Source organism: Aegilops tauschii, chromosome 5, assembly GCF_002575655.3.
Source record: "Aegilops tauschii subsp. strangulata cultivar AL8/78 chromosome 5, Aet v6.0, whole genome shotgun sequence".
In the NCBI taxonomy this organism is placed as follows: Eukaryota; Viridiplantae; Streptophyta; class Magnoliopsida; order Poales; family Poaceae; genus Aegilops; species Aegilops tauschii.
The window spans coordinates 346,665,056-346,679,553 of NC_053039.3; the positions used below are offsets into that span (position 1 = coordinate 346,665,056).

Sequence of the window (14,498 nt, forward strand, 5' to 3'; positions counted from 1 at the left end):
TATCTACTTTGACCAAATTTATAGAAAAAAGTATCAACATTCAGAATGCCAAATCAATATTGTTAAATTCATTATGTTTCATAGTATATTTTGTATTGCAGATGTTGATATTTTTTAATATAAATTTGGTCAAAATTTGTAAAGTTTGACTTGACAAAAATCTAATACGCTGAGTAAAAAGGACCAAAGGAGTATGTTCTGCGAGCCGTCTTTGATATCTAACATATAAAGACTCAAGAAGTGCTAGGCACAACCGATGCCTCGAGAGCACGGCACCACGCGAGACGAAAAAGACCACCGCACCGCGCTCAACGTGCAGGCCCCGCACCCGTCCACTTTCTCCTCCAGCGAATCGAGCGGGCAGCGAGCGACAGTGAAAGAAACGCTCCCCACGCGCACGAACCCTAGCCGCCGCTCTCCTCTCCCGCGACCCCCAACCACCACCGCTCCTCTCTCCTCTGCCTCGACTCCCAGCCACCCAACCCAAACTCCGGTGGCCTCCTCTCCCTCCAGCGCCGCCGTTCCACCATCACCTTCCTTCGTCTCCAAAGGAAGGGAAGGGAAGGGGAGGGGAGGCCCCAGATCGAGCGGAGCGACGCCCAGATCCGCAGCGGCACCGGCACCAGCGCGCTGTCGTCCACCCGGTCCTCAAGGAAGGCCATGGATGGGGGCGGAACCCTAGCCGGCGACTCCTTTTCGTGGCCGCCAAATCCTTCCCTAGAGCTGCACCGTCATCCATCTCTCTACATGTTTCTCGATTCGCTGTCGCCACGCGTTGTGCTTCTGGATCACGTGCAAGTCATTGCCATTGGAGAGCAGGGGTGGCGTGGTATTTATGGTGGGCATGGAGCAGGGGAGGATGAGAGGGGTGGCCATGAGGTAAGGAGCAGCAAGGTCTCATCTTCTTCCCTAGTTTTTACTCCTTGATTTATGGGTTTTTTCTAAACACATGTGTGCAGATCTGAGAGAAAAGGAGAAGGGGATGAATCTTGAGGAAGATCTTGGTGAAGAAAAAGGTGATCTCTCTCTCTCTCTGTGTCTCTCTCTCTTTCTCTCAAGGTAGTCATGTTCATGTGTTCTACACGGGGCTATGTTATTTTGGGAGTTAAATACACCAGTAGTGCCTTAACTTGTCTTGTGTGATTAGTTTGGTGCCTAAAGTTGTAAAATACACAAAACTGATGCTATAACTTGTCCTATGATGCAAATATGGTGCCTCTATATGTATTCACGTGTATGTCCTACATACGTGGCATGCCAAAGCGGCCATGTCCCATATGTCGGTGGGTGGCAGTGGGTGGCCCGCGCATGAGGATTCTTTTTACAGGAAACCCTCATATATTTTATTTAATTATGTAAGAAACGCCTCAAATTAGAAACATGGGTCACACGGATTAGTATGATTGATAAACCAGAGAGAGAAAAAAACACAGACAAGTGTTTTGAACCTGGGACCTCGTTGTACAGACCGCCCAACGTGATCACCAGGTAAGCCTGAGCTAAGTAAACATTTATGAGCTAGACATAGATGTCGCATTGGTATTTATCTCTCCATGCGTTTTTTTAATACTATATGGCGCTATTATGGGCTCGCACAAGGTTTCTTTTTATTTATTTATTCCAATTTCATGTTTATTTTCTATATTATTCTCCCATTAAAAAATAAATGTAAGAAAACACTAGAACTGACATAAACTTAAATAAAGTGTTAGTGCATTTGAAAAATATGTTCAACATATTTTTGGAAAAGTCTTAGCTGTATTAAGAAATTGTAAACGTGTTTTAAAAAAGTATGTCATGCATTCAAAAAATTGACAACATATATTTAAAAAATGTTCAACATGTATTAAAAACATTATTGTATAAAATTATTTTTATATTCCTACAAACATGTTTTAACACATTTACAGAATTTGAAATTTCTACAAACATGTTTGACATGTTTTAACACATTTTCAGTATTTTATAATATACGTCAAACTGTTTAAATTCACATAAATTTTCGAAAATGTTCATGTTTACCTATTCAACCTACACAATAATGAAAATAGAATAAATATTTAGAATAGACAATAATTGATAATTATTGTAATTTATGTATGACTAAACAGTAGTAAATTGAAAAAAGGTAAATAACATAAAAGGAAATTGCAGAGTGCCAGTCAGAATTTTTTCTCTTTTTTTGCGGGAAAGCGATAGGTAGAACTGATCTATATAGGAAACCAGCTAAAGTAGTCTTCTGTCCGGTGGCTAGCGTGCAGGTTTTGAACCTGGACGTCCCAGTTTTGAAACCCATCAGCGAGGCAGTTTGTTTTTGTGCGGTATTAACCGACTGACACATGGGACCCGTATTTGGCTTTCTTATGTAATATTACTAAAAAATATACAAGTGTTTTTTTAACTTAACTTGCACACAGCAACCAGTTAGTTGCACAGCATGGGCTGTGTGGTTGCACAGAACATCAGTGCTGGTTGCACAACAAAAAAAATACTAAACTTTTTATATGATTATTACACAGGTGATCGAACACATCCTCGTGATGGTCCTACTACCCCGTTGGAGGCTGCATTCCCTGCACAAGCCTCTGATGATTTTGTGCCAAGGGATCCTCCAAGGTCTACTACAAAGGGTAGGGCAAAGAGTCGACGGTACAAATCGGCGCTGGAGCTACACCCAAAGAAGAAAAACAAATGCACCCAGTGCCAATCTACAGAGCACACTGCTGGTGTGTGTCCACTCAGGCTGCTGTGATTCTCTTTCATCGTTTGTAACTTTGGGACAAAAAGGAAAAGAATGATGGTTTTTGAGCAATGTTGGGACCAAGTGGACACATTCAGCATCTATGCTTTCTCTTATCTAATTTATGCTCCTTGAATTAGTCATGCACTGTGTAAAAAAGGTTGCTATTTGTGCCTTTGTTGGCAACTGGTTAACTATTTAGTTGTTGCACAATTGTATTTCCAGTGCTCCTAATGTGTCAACAAAAGTGATGATATTGAGTTGCAAACGGAATTACTACTAGTGTGCAACAACAAAATCTGCTCAAAAATTGTGCAAACCAGCAACTTCCTCCATGGGTCAGGGAAAGAAAAAGAGTACTGACCTAGTCCTTGTCGTATCTGAGCAATTTCCTCCATGGGGCGGAGTTGTGCGGGCTGGTGACCCAATCATATGCCAGCTTCTTCCTGATGTTGAGTACTTCCTTGGGTTCATAGTTGTGCAGTTGGCTACCGTTCCACTCGGTGGCGTTAAGCAGTGCGAACAGCCCACACTCATTGTTGCGGTGCGCAAAAAAAGAAAATTTGCCAAATAAAATTAAAACCAATGAAGATAATGCACTCCGTGCAACTGCTTATGTGCCACTGTGCAACTACTGATGTTCTACTGTGCAACTTCTTATGTGCCACTTTGCAACTGCTTATGTGCCACTGTGCAACTACTTATGTGGCACTATGCAACTACTTATGTGCCACTGTGCAACTGACTAGATAATCCATGAGAAACTCATAAAAATGAAAAACAGATTGCAGAGTAGTACTGTATCTTAAAAAACTAAAGATTGCACATGTAGAAAAATTTAAAAACTACAAATTGATGGTAAGAAATTGAGAAGAATGCCATGCTTATTGTCTTACTTGCCGAGCTGCTTCGGTACGTCAATGTCAATAATATGGAAGTGCTCGATGCTGAACTTTGGGTAATGCTTCCTCCATAGCTGGCATACTGCCCCCGCGATGGTAGAGGCGGTGGTCATCAGCTCAATGTTGTCCAGCGTCCTGCTTGAATCAAGAACTTCGAAGCATCCGTCCCTCAAGTTGACATTGAAGACCCAATAATGCCTCCCTCCCTCCTTATCAGTTACATCAGCGCACTCGAGCACTGGCAGCATGACCTGCAAGCATGAACGATTTAAGACACAGATACACGTTGTAGGTAAAAAAACAGTAAAAAGACTTGGTGAAGTTAAATAGGCTGCCAGAAAGTATTTGCCAACTAACATATGTGTCATGTGCAACTGATCATGCTATGGGTTCCAACTAGAGAGATGGATCATGTGGGCACAACACTCACCAAGTCTTGCTTGTCGAGACGGTTCTTGTAATCAAACTTCTTATTTATCTCATTCACATTGTGGATCCCTTGCTGTAAATTGGTCTGCAGAGATTATAAGCATGCCTCAAACTCCTTACTAGATGAAATGACTCCCTGAATTGGTAAACAAAAGTGCTACAGAAAAAGAAGAGGGGAAAAAGGTTTTGAAAAAACTTACAGAAAACCTCAGTGGCATAATGACCTTCTTTGACCCTTCTGGTAAGTTATCCATGATGTGTAAGATTCCAGTCTCAATAACAATTCTTGACAACCATTGAACCGGCTTCATGGAATCAACTAACTCCTTTAAAGAAATGTAGAAAGTACCATACCTGATTATCTCAGGGCTGATTTTTTTTAAAGAAATAAAAAGACAAGTTAGCTCGAAGGGTCACAGCAACAAAAAAATGTGTATGAAATTAAAACAGAACAGTGTGCAACTAAAAGAACTGTTCTGTGCAACATGCTCTGCTTGCTGTGCAACTAAGTGGGTGGTACTGTGCAACTGAAAAAGATATGTATGTAGACTGTGGGGAGTTGGTTTACCTGGTAAGCTCATCATTTGCTCCTGGGTGATGCCTGACCCAATACATGAGGGCAGCGTAAAGCTTGTTGACTGCCTCATTGGAGCTGAACGTCTTCTTCTTGTTGTAGTCAATGAATGGGGACCTTTGAGATGCCGCGGGCCTTATTACCCTCCTCTGTCTTCGTGCAACAGGTGGTCCTGAAGAACTACTCGTGCCAACTTCTGGTTCTGCGCATATCGGGGTGTGGCAATTGTCTGGTGATCCAACATGTGGCTCTTGAGCTATTGCCTTGCCAGGATCAGCAGCAGCGCATCCTTCATTCACAGCGGCTGGGTCCAACTCACCCTCATCTATGGCAACCACACCGGCTTCCGCTGTTTCTGCTGCTGGACCAGGTGCTGGAGCATCACCATCTATGCCGAGGTCAAAAGATGGCGCATCGCAGAACCCGTCACCATGATAGCTGCAAGAGTTTGATCTGTGTATGGGTTCAAGGCCCAGGGCATCTCCTTGCGGCACATACACAGGTGCATCATTCGCTGACTTGGTTCGCAATAGTGTTGTAGTTGGCGGCCTTGGAGGCTTGCACCTACTTACAATGTTGAAGACATCCTCCTGTGTTAATGAGTGCCGAAAGTCAGCTCTTGGTGATGCAGGCTTGCTTGGCTGCTGTGTGCTAGCTCTTGGGGACGACACTTGGGAAGTTTGATCACCTCCTTTCGTGTTTGGCATTGAAGTATCTATATGTGTTGGCACCTTGGGGCTTGCAGTTGCAGTAGTGCCTTCCTGAGCAGCAGTGGTGGTTTTGGCTGTGACCACGCTGCTAACTGACACATCAGTTGGCACACTGGTATCTTCAGTTGGCATCTTTCCAGTCTGAGTTGGCAGCAACCTAGCAGAACTTGGCACCCCCCAATCAATGGTTGCGGCACGCAGTTCTGTCTCATCTCTGAACCCCACACCTTTTGTGCCATGTTCCCCCTTTGTGCCCTTTGCAAACTTGACAATCTTTTGCTGCTTAGGTGGTTTAGGTGGGACTGCTGAAAGAGGAGTCTTCCCCTTGATCTGTTGAACTCCTGTGATGGTGGTTGGCTCTCTGCTCAGTACAGTTGGCATATCAGTTTGAACCACAGCTTCCTTGACCACATTTATTTCAGCATCTGCACTCACCTTCTTCTCCTTGGTTTGAGGCAACTACAGATTCTTCTTCATTGAAACTGCTTTGCGCTATTGGACCACGTGAGGGTTTGAAATGGATGTTGCCTTGCTCTTGCTGGAGCTTAGATCTGGAAGCTGCTTCAAATATTCCTTGTATTTTTTCTTTGAATGAACCCAGTCAAGACCCTTTCCTGCTTCCTCCATGTCAATTTGATTCTTTTCAGCGTCACTTGATAAGAACAGGCCCTGATCAATGGCAAAGTTGATCTTCTCACACATCTCTTTGTCCCTAAAATCTGGCACGGGAAAGATGGTTGGCAAAGCTGGCTTCAAGTTGCAGAGCTTGAACATATCAATGCTGCCCTGAGACTCTGCTTTGTCATATTTCTTTGACTTCGGCAAATCCTTGTATTTCCAGCAAGTTTTGTCAAACAACATTTGGAGTGTGCTCCTGCTGCTCAATGAATTGCTGCTGCTGGCAGGGGTGGCAGAGCTGCTAGTCCTCCTGGATGTGTTGCCGCCTGTACCACCAGAACCAGGGGCGTTGTCATCATCATCATCGCTACTGCCGCTGCCTCCATTGGATCCCCCTTGATCATCACCATCACCATCCCTGTCTTCTTCCCATCATCTTCTTCCCCCTCACTGCCATCAACTGCTGCACCTTTGTCTTCTTCCCCCTCACTGCCATCAACTGTTGCACCTTTGTCTCTGTCCCCCTGTTTGGCCTCATCTTCTTCTTCCTCCTCCTCCGCCTCACTATCTTCTTCCTTGTCCTCCTCCTCTCCTTTGTCCTCCTCTTCTTTGTCCTCAACTTCTTTCTCCTCTTCTTCTTCCTCCTCCTCCTCCTCATCCTCCTCCTCCTCCTCTACATCTTCTTCTTTGTCATCCTCCTCTTTGTCCTCCTCCTCTGATTCATCTGCATCTGTGTCCTCGTCATCGTCAACATCTAGCGCTGCTTCCATTTCCTCATCTTCTTCTGACTCCTCCTCAACAAACTCTTCTTCTTCTTGAATAGGTGAAACCTGTCTCTTCCTTTTTGGAGCACGGCGTGACGTCCCGGTTCCCATTGATGGCTGCTGTACGTACGGATCAATATCCGGCTCCTCATCATCGATCTTGGCAACTGCTTCAATGAAGGTGCCAACCTGTTCAGTTACTGCCTTGCACATGTCATTAACCACTTTGGCAATCTTTGCCTTTTTCTGCATCATCACAAAAAAAAAGATTCAGTCCTGATCTAGTTAGACACCGTTTAAAAAAAGAAAATGCCTGTAACTGACCATGATGTGGTCAACAAGCCCGACTAAGAAACATTTTCTGGCCAACTAAAAACATGATTCTAGCCAACTAAACATGCATTGTATCCAAAACTAAACATGCATTCTGCCAATTTGATGTTATTGGTTCCAAACGAACAAATTGACTATCCAAATAATATGTGCAAGTAAAAAAGCATATTTGTGCAACTGAACATACATCCCAGCCAACTGAATCATGTATTCTCGCAACTAAAAACCATATATATGCAACTGAACATACATCCCAGCCAAAAGAAAAATATCGGTAACTGATCCAAACTCCTGTATGCAAAGACTAACCTGCGGATTGTAGGTTATTGGTAACTTGGATGCCACGAATGCTTCAGCTTGCAAAATACCACCAAACAGTGGTGTCTGCTCCATGCCCCTATAATCCTCTTTAAGCTGATGTAAAAAAGAGAAAAAGAAAAGAACAAGGTTATCAAAACAGATTTGTGTGTTGAATGAAAACCAAAACATTATAACCTGCGCAACTACAAACAAAATACTGGGTAGACAAAATTGAATTCTACATATATGCAAGTGAACAAACCAAAGAAAGTTGTGCAACCCACAGGTCACCTAAAAAAAGTTTCTGCCAACTGATGTTACACATCTGTGCAACAAGATAAGTAAAACGGTGCAACTTAAGACAAATGATGTGCCAATTAAAAATGAACATGTGTGCAGATGCCAAAGTTAAAGCTACAAGCTCTGCAACTACATGCATTGTTGTGCCAACTGATCGCAATTTTTGTGCAAATTTCCAGAAAGTGAGCAGACATGAAATAGAACATAAAAAGAAGACACTGTTGGAAAAAAACAAAGAGAACTCACTTGTAATTTGCCGAACACACCAGGAGAGATCGTGTCCTTCTTGATCACCTTGGCAATTAGAATACTATCCCATGCATTCGCTCGTATCGCGCAGTTGCTTACCGGGATATCATGAACGAGCGCATCAGGGTAGAGTATCTGCACCAGACCCAACAAAGGAAAAAAGCCAAGTTCAGTTATTATGAGGAGTATTTCAGCAAGCTATAACTGCACAAAAGAAGAAGAACACATGGAAGTGGTCGTTTTCACTAACCATCAAGTGATACAAGCAGCAGCAGACGGTTTGCTTCTCCTGGTCCATGTTACGGAAAGCTTCATTTATGTGTTCTGCTACAAAGAGGCAGATGTTTGTGTTCTTGAGCATTTCATGATCTAGCACAAGTCCGTAGCACTTTGGGTTGAGCTTCAGGGCCGTGGTTGGTGCTAGAAAAGTGCTGAAGGCAACCGCAAGCCAGGCCATAAAGAATGTGTCATTCATTCTTCCAGTCATATCCTGAATCATCTTGCAACATGTAGTGATCTGGGGATGAGAATTTCTAGTTATGTTGAAAGCCTCTCTGAATCTCTCAGTTGCATCCTTGTCTACTACATATCGGACTTTTTGACCCCTGTTTGGGAGATCAAATACCCTGTGAACACTGTCAGCATCGACACGGATCCTTCCCCTGCCTGGGAAAACCATTTCAGAGCTCTCTGGCTGGTAGGACTGCACCAGGAATTTAGCGAGGTCCGCTGGAAGTGTGTCTGATAAGTTCAAGAGGCCCCCGAACAACCTCGAAACTAGCTCAGACTTCTGCGGTGGGGATAGAGAGCTGTTGAAATTTGCAAACCGCGCTGGTGATGCCCATATCCTGCCCGCTTGTGATGGTCGCTCCACATCTTCCCCTGCAGCCACCTCAACTCCTTCACCACCGGCCTGTTGATGAGAAAATAAAAACATTAAGGAAACATTAAACACAAGAGAAAAAACAGGAATGAAGAAAAACTAGCAATCATCATTTGGATCAGTATTGCAAAAACTATATAAACATAAAATGGATCATGCCAACTAATATGATGTTTTTGTGCAACTAATAAAGCTCATGATGACAACTGAAGACTACCAGTGTGCAACCTGCAAACAAAACTAAGAAAATATACTAGACCTGACAACTACAAAAAGTTCTAGAGGATGTGCAACGATAAGAAATGATATTGCAACAAGATAACAACAACTAAAAAAAGGTTTGCAAGGAACTGTTCAATAGCTCATAAACACACACAAAAAAACACATACCTCAGCATCTGCTGCGGAAGATGCGACAGCTCCTCCAGCAACTGCTGCCTGCACAAAAAATTGACCAGTGATGTCAACTATAAGATGCCAACTTGTCAACTACAAGATGCCAACTAATGCTAGCTAATGTCAACTATATTTAGATCAAGATGACCAGAGATGTCAACTACAAGATTGTTATTGACCAACTAAAAACAAAAATAGTGGTGCCAACGGCTGCATAATTTCATCAGCGTCTAAAAAGTGAGAAACACTTATATTCAAGAATTTACTTACCCTAGAAGATGACTCAGCTCCCTTTCCAAGTGTTGCACGTCTAGTCCGCTTTACAACATGAAACTGATCAGCATCCTAAGAAAAATAAAAAAACATGAGCATGGGAAAAAAATGTTATATGACCCAAACAAAACCAAAAAAAGGGCTTGTGTCATCAGCATGCCACTTACCTCGACTTCCTCTTCCTGCTGAACACTCTGCGCAGTTCGTGGCTGGCGATTAGCAGGACACTTCGAGTTTCGGCGAAGCGACTGACTTCCAGAACGCTGATTAAGCAACCAGAGAAAACATGAAAAAAAAGGACATTAGGATACGTGCATAAGTTGAAAACAACTCAAAAACACAAAAAAGTGAAAAAATACATCTTCTTCATTGCCATCCGCATCTCCTTCTATTATAACTATTTTGCCCTGCGGGGGGAAATACAACAAAAGAAGAAAACATAGTTAGAAGATGCGCAAACGAACTAGAGAAATCATAAAAGGTTTCTTTGATCTGCAGACCTCTACACATATGCAGGACACATAGTGCAAAAAACTATAAAACATGTGGACAACCAACTACTACAATGATGCAGCCAACTGGGCAGTCAACCTTGTGCAAACTGGACAGCATATAAGCCAACTAAGTTTAATTGTGGCAAGTAATAACTAGGCAGAAAATAGTTAACTAAAAGCAACAAGCTCATTATGATAACTTGTGCAACTCGGACAAACAAAAAATGCACAGCCAAATATCCAGCAAAAACAATTGGGTATACTATATTGAAAAATTGGCAACCATTAGTACTAATTTGCAAAAATAAGGGTCCCTAGGTGCACACATGAGGGGGAAACACATGAAAATAACCACATCCACAACAAGACTTGCATATTGAGTATACTATATTGGAAAATTGGCAAGCATTGGTACTAATTTGCATAATCAAGGGGCCCTAGTTGCACACAGCGGGGAAAAACACATGAACCACCACATCCACCACAAGGCTGGCAGATTGGGTAGACTATATTGGAAAACTGGCAAGCATTGGTGCTAAATTGCACAAACAAGAGTCGCCTAGTTGCACACAGCAGGGGGAAACAGCAAAGCCAACTAAGTAGGGCAACTAGCGCAAGTGTATAACATATGAACAACCAACTAGTAAAAGTGATGCAGCCAACTGAGCAGGCAACTTGTGCAACTAAACACCGTATAGACACACAACTAGTACAAACAGTGAGCCAACTAACCAAGACAACTGCTGCAACTGCAGAGCATACGGACAGCCAAGTACTATATGGATGCAGCAAACTGGGGAAAATTTTGTGCAACTAACCACCTAAATCTCTGTACAACAACTACAAATCAGCCAATGCATTGCACACAACATTGCACACATCTAATACAACTTGCAGAAGGACTAAGAATCATGAACAGATCTCAAACCCTTGCAAAATTGAAGGAAACAGGAACTAAAAAACCAATCGCCCTAAAATCATGCAACGGGTGCCGTGGACATGCATCCCCTGCTACCTATCGGCTACCCCATGCCCTGGCCAACTACACCTTGTGTCGGTGTACAAAAGGAGGGGCGCACTTTTGTACCCCCTTACCTGTGCACGGGCAGTCGGAGCCACGCCCACGGTCACACCAAGTAGAGCAGGGGAGGTGAACCAAGGCAAAACCGAAGCCCAAGACAGCCAGAGCAACGCCAAGACAAAGAACGCAAAGAGGCAGAGGGGCGGAGCAGTTTCCCCCGGCAAGACCCTTGCTGGGGCAGGTCGCCCCACACCAACAGAGCGAGCCACCCTTGAGCCCACGGTCTCCAACATCACGTTGGGCCAGGGCTCGGGAGGCACCTCTATGGTGGCATGCAGATCTTTGTGAAGACAAGGAACACTCAAGATCAGATGAGGATTAGAAGACAACGATCCTCGGCAAGATCCTTGCCGAGGGGAACCACAAGACCCCCGGCAAGATCCTTGCCGGGGACGACAGCGCGCCACGACAAGACCCTTGCCGGGCCACCCGGCAAGGCCCTCACCGAGGACGCAAGCAGGGCCACCGCCAGGCCCGCACCAACCAAGTCTCCGCCGCCGTTCGCATGCAGCTGCCAACCCAAACCAGCTGGGCAGGCACCTGCGTGGCAACATGCAGCTTCCAGGCCAACTCAGCAGGCGCCTGCGTGGTGGCATGCAGATCTTCGTGAAGACCCTACCACCGCGCCACCTCAGCTGCGTGCCTGCCTACATGGCGCCGCACACATCGCTGGCCAGGGCGCGTGTCGAAGCGAGGACGAGCGGCGACGGATGGGACGGGCCTCGCCCCCGTCCCCAATAAAGCTAGGGGACACCTCAGCTACGCATTAAATGCGTCTTGTCCTGTAATACGAGCGATAAGCTCGCAATACTGTACGCCTTTCCACCTCCTGTATGCCACTGTGGCAGCCCCTTTCGTCTATAAAAAGAGGCCCATGGCATACTGGAGAGGGATTCGGCTCTTTTGAACCACACACTCGCCACAGCTAGTTCGAGAGCTCAAGAACTCTCTGAAATACACCCACCAAAGCAGGACTAGGGTTTTACGCATCCTCGCGGCCCGAACCTGGGTAAACGATCCTTGTGCTGACTACTGATCCTGCTCTTCTTGCAACCCCGCGCCCCGGCAACCGTAGTAGGGATTCTTGTGATCCCATAGGTGTCGTTTCCCTGACATCTTTGGCGCGCCAGGTAGGGGGCGCAATTGTGAGAATCTGGTCTAGTAGTTAGCCTAGCAGTTCCTCGTCGCCATGGCTCCTAAGAAGAAGACGGCCACGGCGACCTGTGTGTCATCCTCGATATGAAGGGGTTCAGCATGCCCGCCGAAGTGCTGGCGAAAATGGCACGCAACCGCTGGGTCGTAATGGAGCTCCTTCTAACGTAGTTAGAAGTCGAAGCGCGCCGTGATCCACGCAGCTGTCGCCGTCGCCCACGCCAGCAGAAGCTTTGGCGCGCGCGCAGCTGCTCCTCGACTTCCCTCCTGCTGCGGAGAAGCTCGACGAGTGGAGGGCCACCATCCGGAGCCTCGTCGCCGTCGCCAACAAAGACGAACCGCAACCGGCGGGGCCCTCGGGTCGGCGCTCAACCGAGCGACCACGTGCTGACGCTGGGAGGACCGGGGGAGCTGCGGCCACGGTGCACTCTCCTCCTCCTCGCCAGCCGCCGCAGGCGTCTGCCCGTCGTGACGACGCTTGTGATGACATCTCTATAGCGTCCTCCGACCCGCGGACCCACCGCGACCAGCGCCAAGTTCTTCGAGAACGAGCTCACGAAGATGCTCGGACCACCATCGCGCGCCGGTGCAATACACGCCACCAGTCGGACAAGCGGGCGGGACCCGCTATGGACCACCCAGCGCCGGGGGGCTCCGGCGGCCTACCTTACGAGGTGGGCTGCCCGGCCTTCACCCGTGAGTTGTGGCAGTTCCAGTGGCCGTCCCACCGCACGTTCAAGCCCGACGTCGGCGAGAAGTACACTGGCAAGACCCATCCGTCCGAGTTCTTCAGCATCTACACCATCGCGATGCAGGCTGCTGGAGCTCGCGACGACAAGGTGCTTGCCAACTATTTCCCGCTGGCACTGAAGCCCATTGTTATGTCTTGGTTGATGCACTTGCTGGCGGATTCCATTTCTTCTTGGTCGGATCTGTGCCATGAGTTCGTTGGCGCCTTCACAGGAGGCCACCAAGCTCATGGCCAGGCCAGTGATCTGCATATCATTCCCTAGAAGGAAGGGGAAACCCTGCGCAAGTACATCCAGAGATTCAGCCGGGTGCAGTACAACATCCCCGACGTTCATCCCGCCGCTGTGATCAGCGCGTTCCACCAGAACATGCACAACCACAAGATGCGCAAAGAGCTGGCGATGACCAAGGTTAAGGATGTGGCCGAGCTCTACGTTCTGGCCGATAGGTGCACCCGGGCTGAAGAGGGAAGGAAGTACCCCGGCGAAGACGCCGGTGCGGACACCAACTCTACCGACGAAGACGCCGCCACCCCGACGAAGAAGGGCCGGCGTCGCAACAGGAAACGCAAAGGCAAGGCCATGCTTGCCGTTGAAGGATCTGACGACACCGGTGCTGCCAAGAAGGTCAAGGCTGACACCCCCGGCAAGGAGATTGCCGGGTGCGCCGCCTGCCGGGCCTTGGCGGCTATCGACAAGCCAGGAAGCTCCGGCAAGCAATACTGCAAGATCCACCCCACCAAGGGCCACGACCTCCAGAACTGCTGACAAGTCGAGCTGCTTGCTGAGAAGCAAAAAGCTGAGTACGAGAGGCGGGACAAGGAGAAGGACCAGGATGGTGCCGAGGGATCCGGCAAGAAGCGTGGCGGCCAAGGAGGCCGCCGCGGCAAGGATGACCAGCAAGAGAGGCCCGCCTGGGGCCATGACAAGAAACAAGAAGACGATGATCACGACGAGGACGACGAGTCCGATGAGCAAGAGTTCCAGAAGGCTACGGAGGCCATGTGCGTCAATGGTGGTGCCTCGCTGCATGCTTCTCACCGCCAGCTCAAGCAGTGGGCGCGTGAGATTACGGCAGCGGAGCCGTCGTTCGACGCTCAGAAGCCGCTAAAGTGGTCCAGCACGCCCCTCATCTTTGACGCCGAGGACCACCCTGACCGCACAACCGCGGTCGGGTGTTTGCCATTGTTGGTCTCACCAACGATACGCAACCTCAAGGTGAACAAGATGTTGGTTGACGGCGGGGCCGGCCTGAACTTGATCTCGCCTGTCGTGATCAAAAGGCTACAAATTCCTGATGGAGCCCTCGAAGAAACGGGCACGTTCCAAGGGGTCAATCCGGGGAGGAGCCAGCCGAAGGGGAAGCTCACACTGCCCGTGACGTTTGGAGGAGAGTTGAACTACAGGACGGAGAGGATCACCTTCGACGTGGCCGAGATCCCCTTGCCCTACAACGGGATCCTTGGCCGCCCGGCACTAGCCAAGTTCATGGCGGCATCACATTACGCCTACAACATGCTAAAGATGCCTGGGCCGTTGACCATCATCTCC

General features: G+C 47.2%; 1 long non-coding RNA gene across 1 annotated transcript; it reads left to right on the plus strand.

Annotated features, from left to right (window-relative positions):
• Nucleotides 1–280: 280 nt before the first annotated feature.
• Nucleotides 281–3,016, plus strand: LOC109746913 (uncharacterized). Its single transcript, XR_002228890.4, has 3 exons — nucleotides 281–879; nucleotides 960–1,016; nucleotides 2,520–3,016. It is a non-coding gene; the product is annotated as an uncharacterized lncRNA (long non-coding RNA).
• The last annotated feature ends 11,482 nt before the right edge of the window (nucleotides 3,017–14,498 follow it).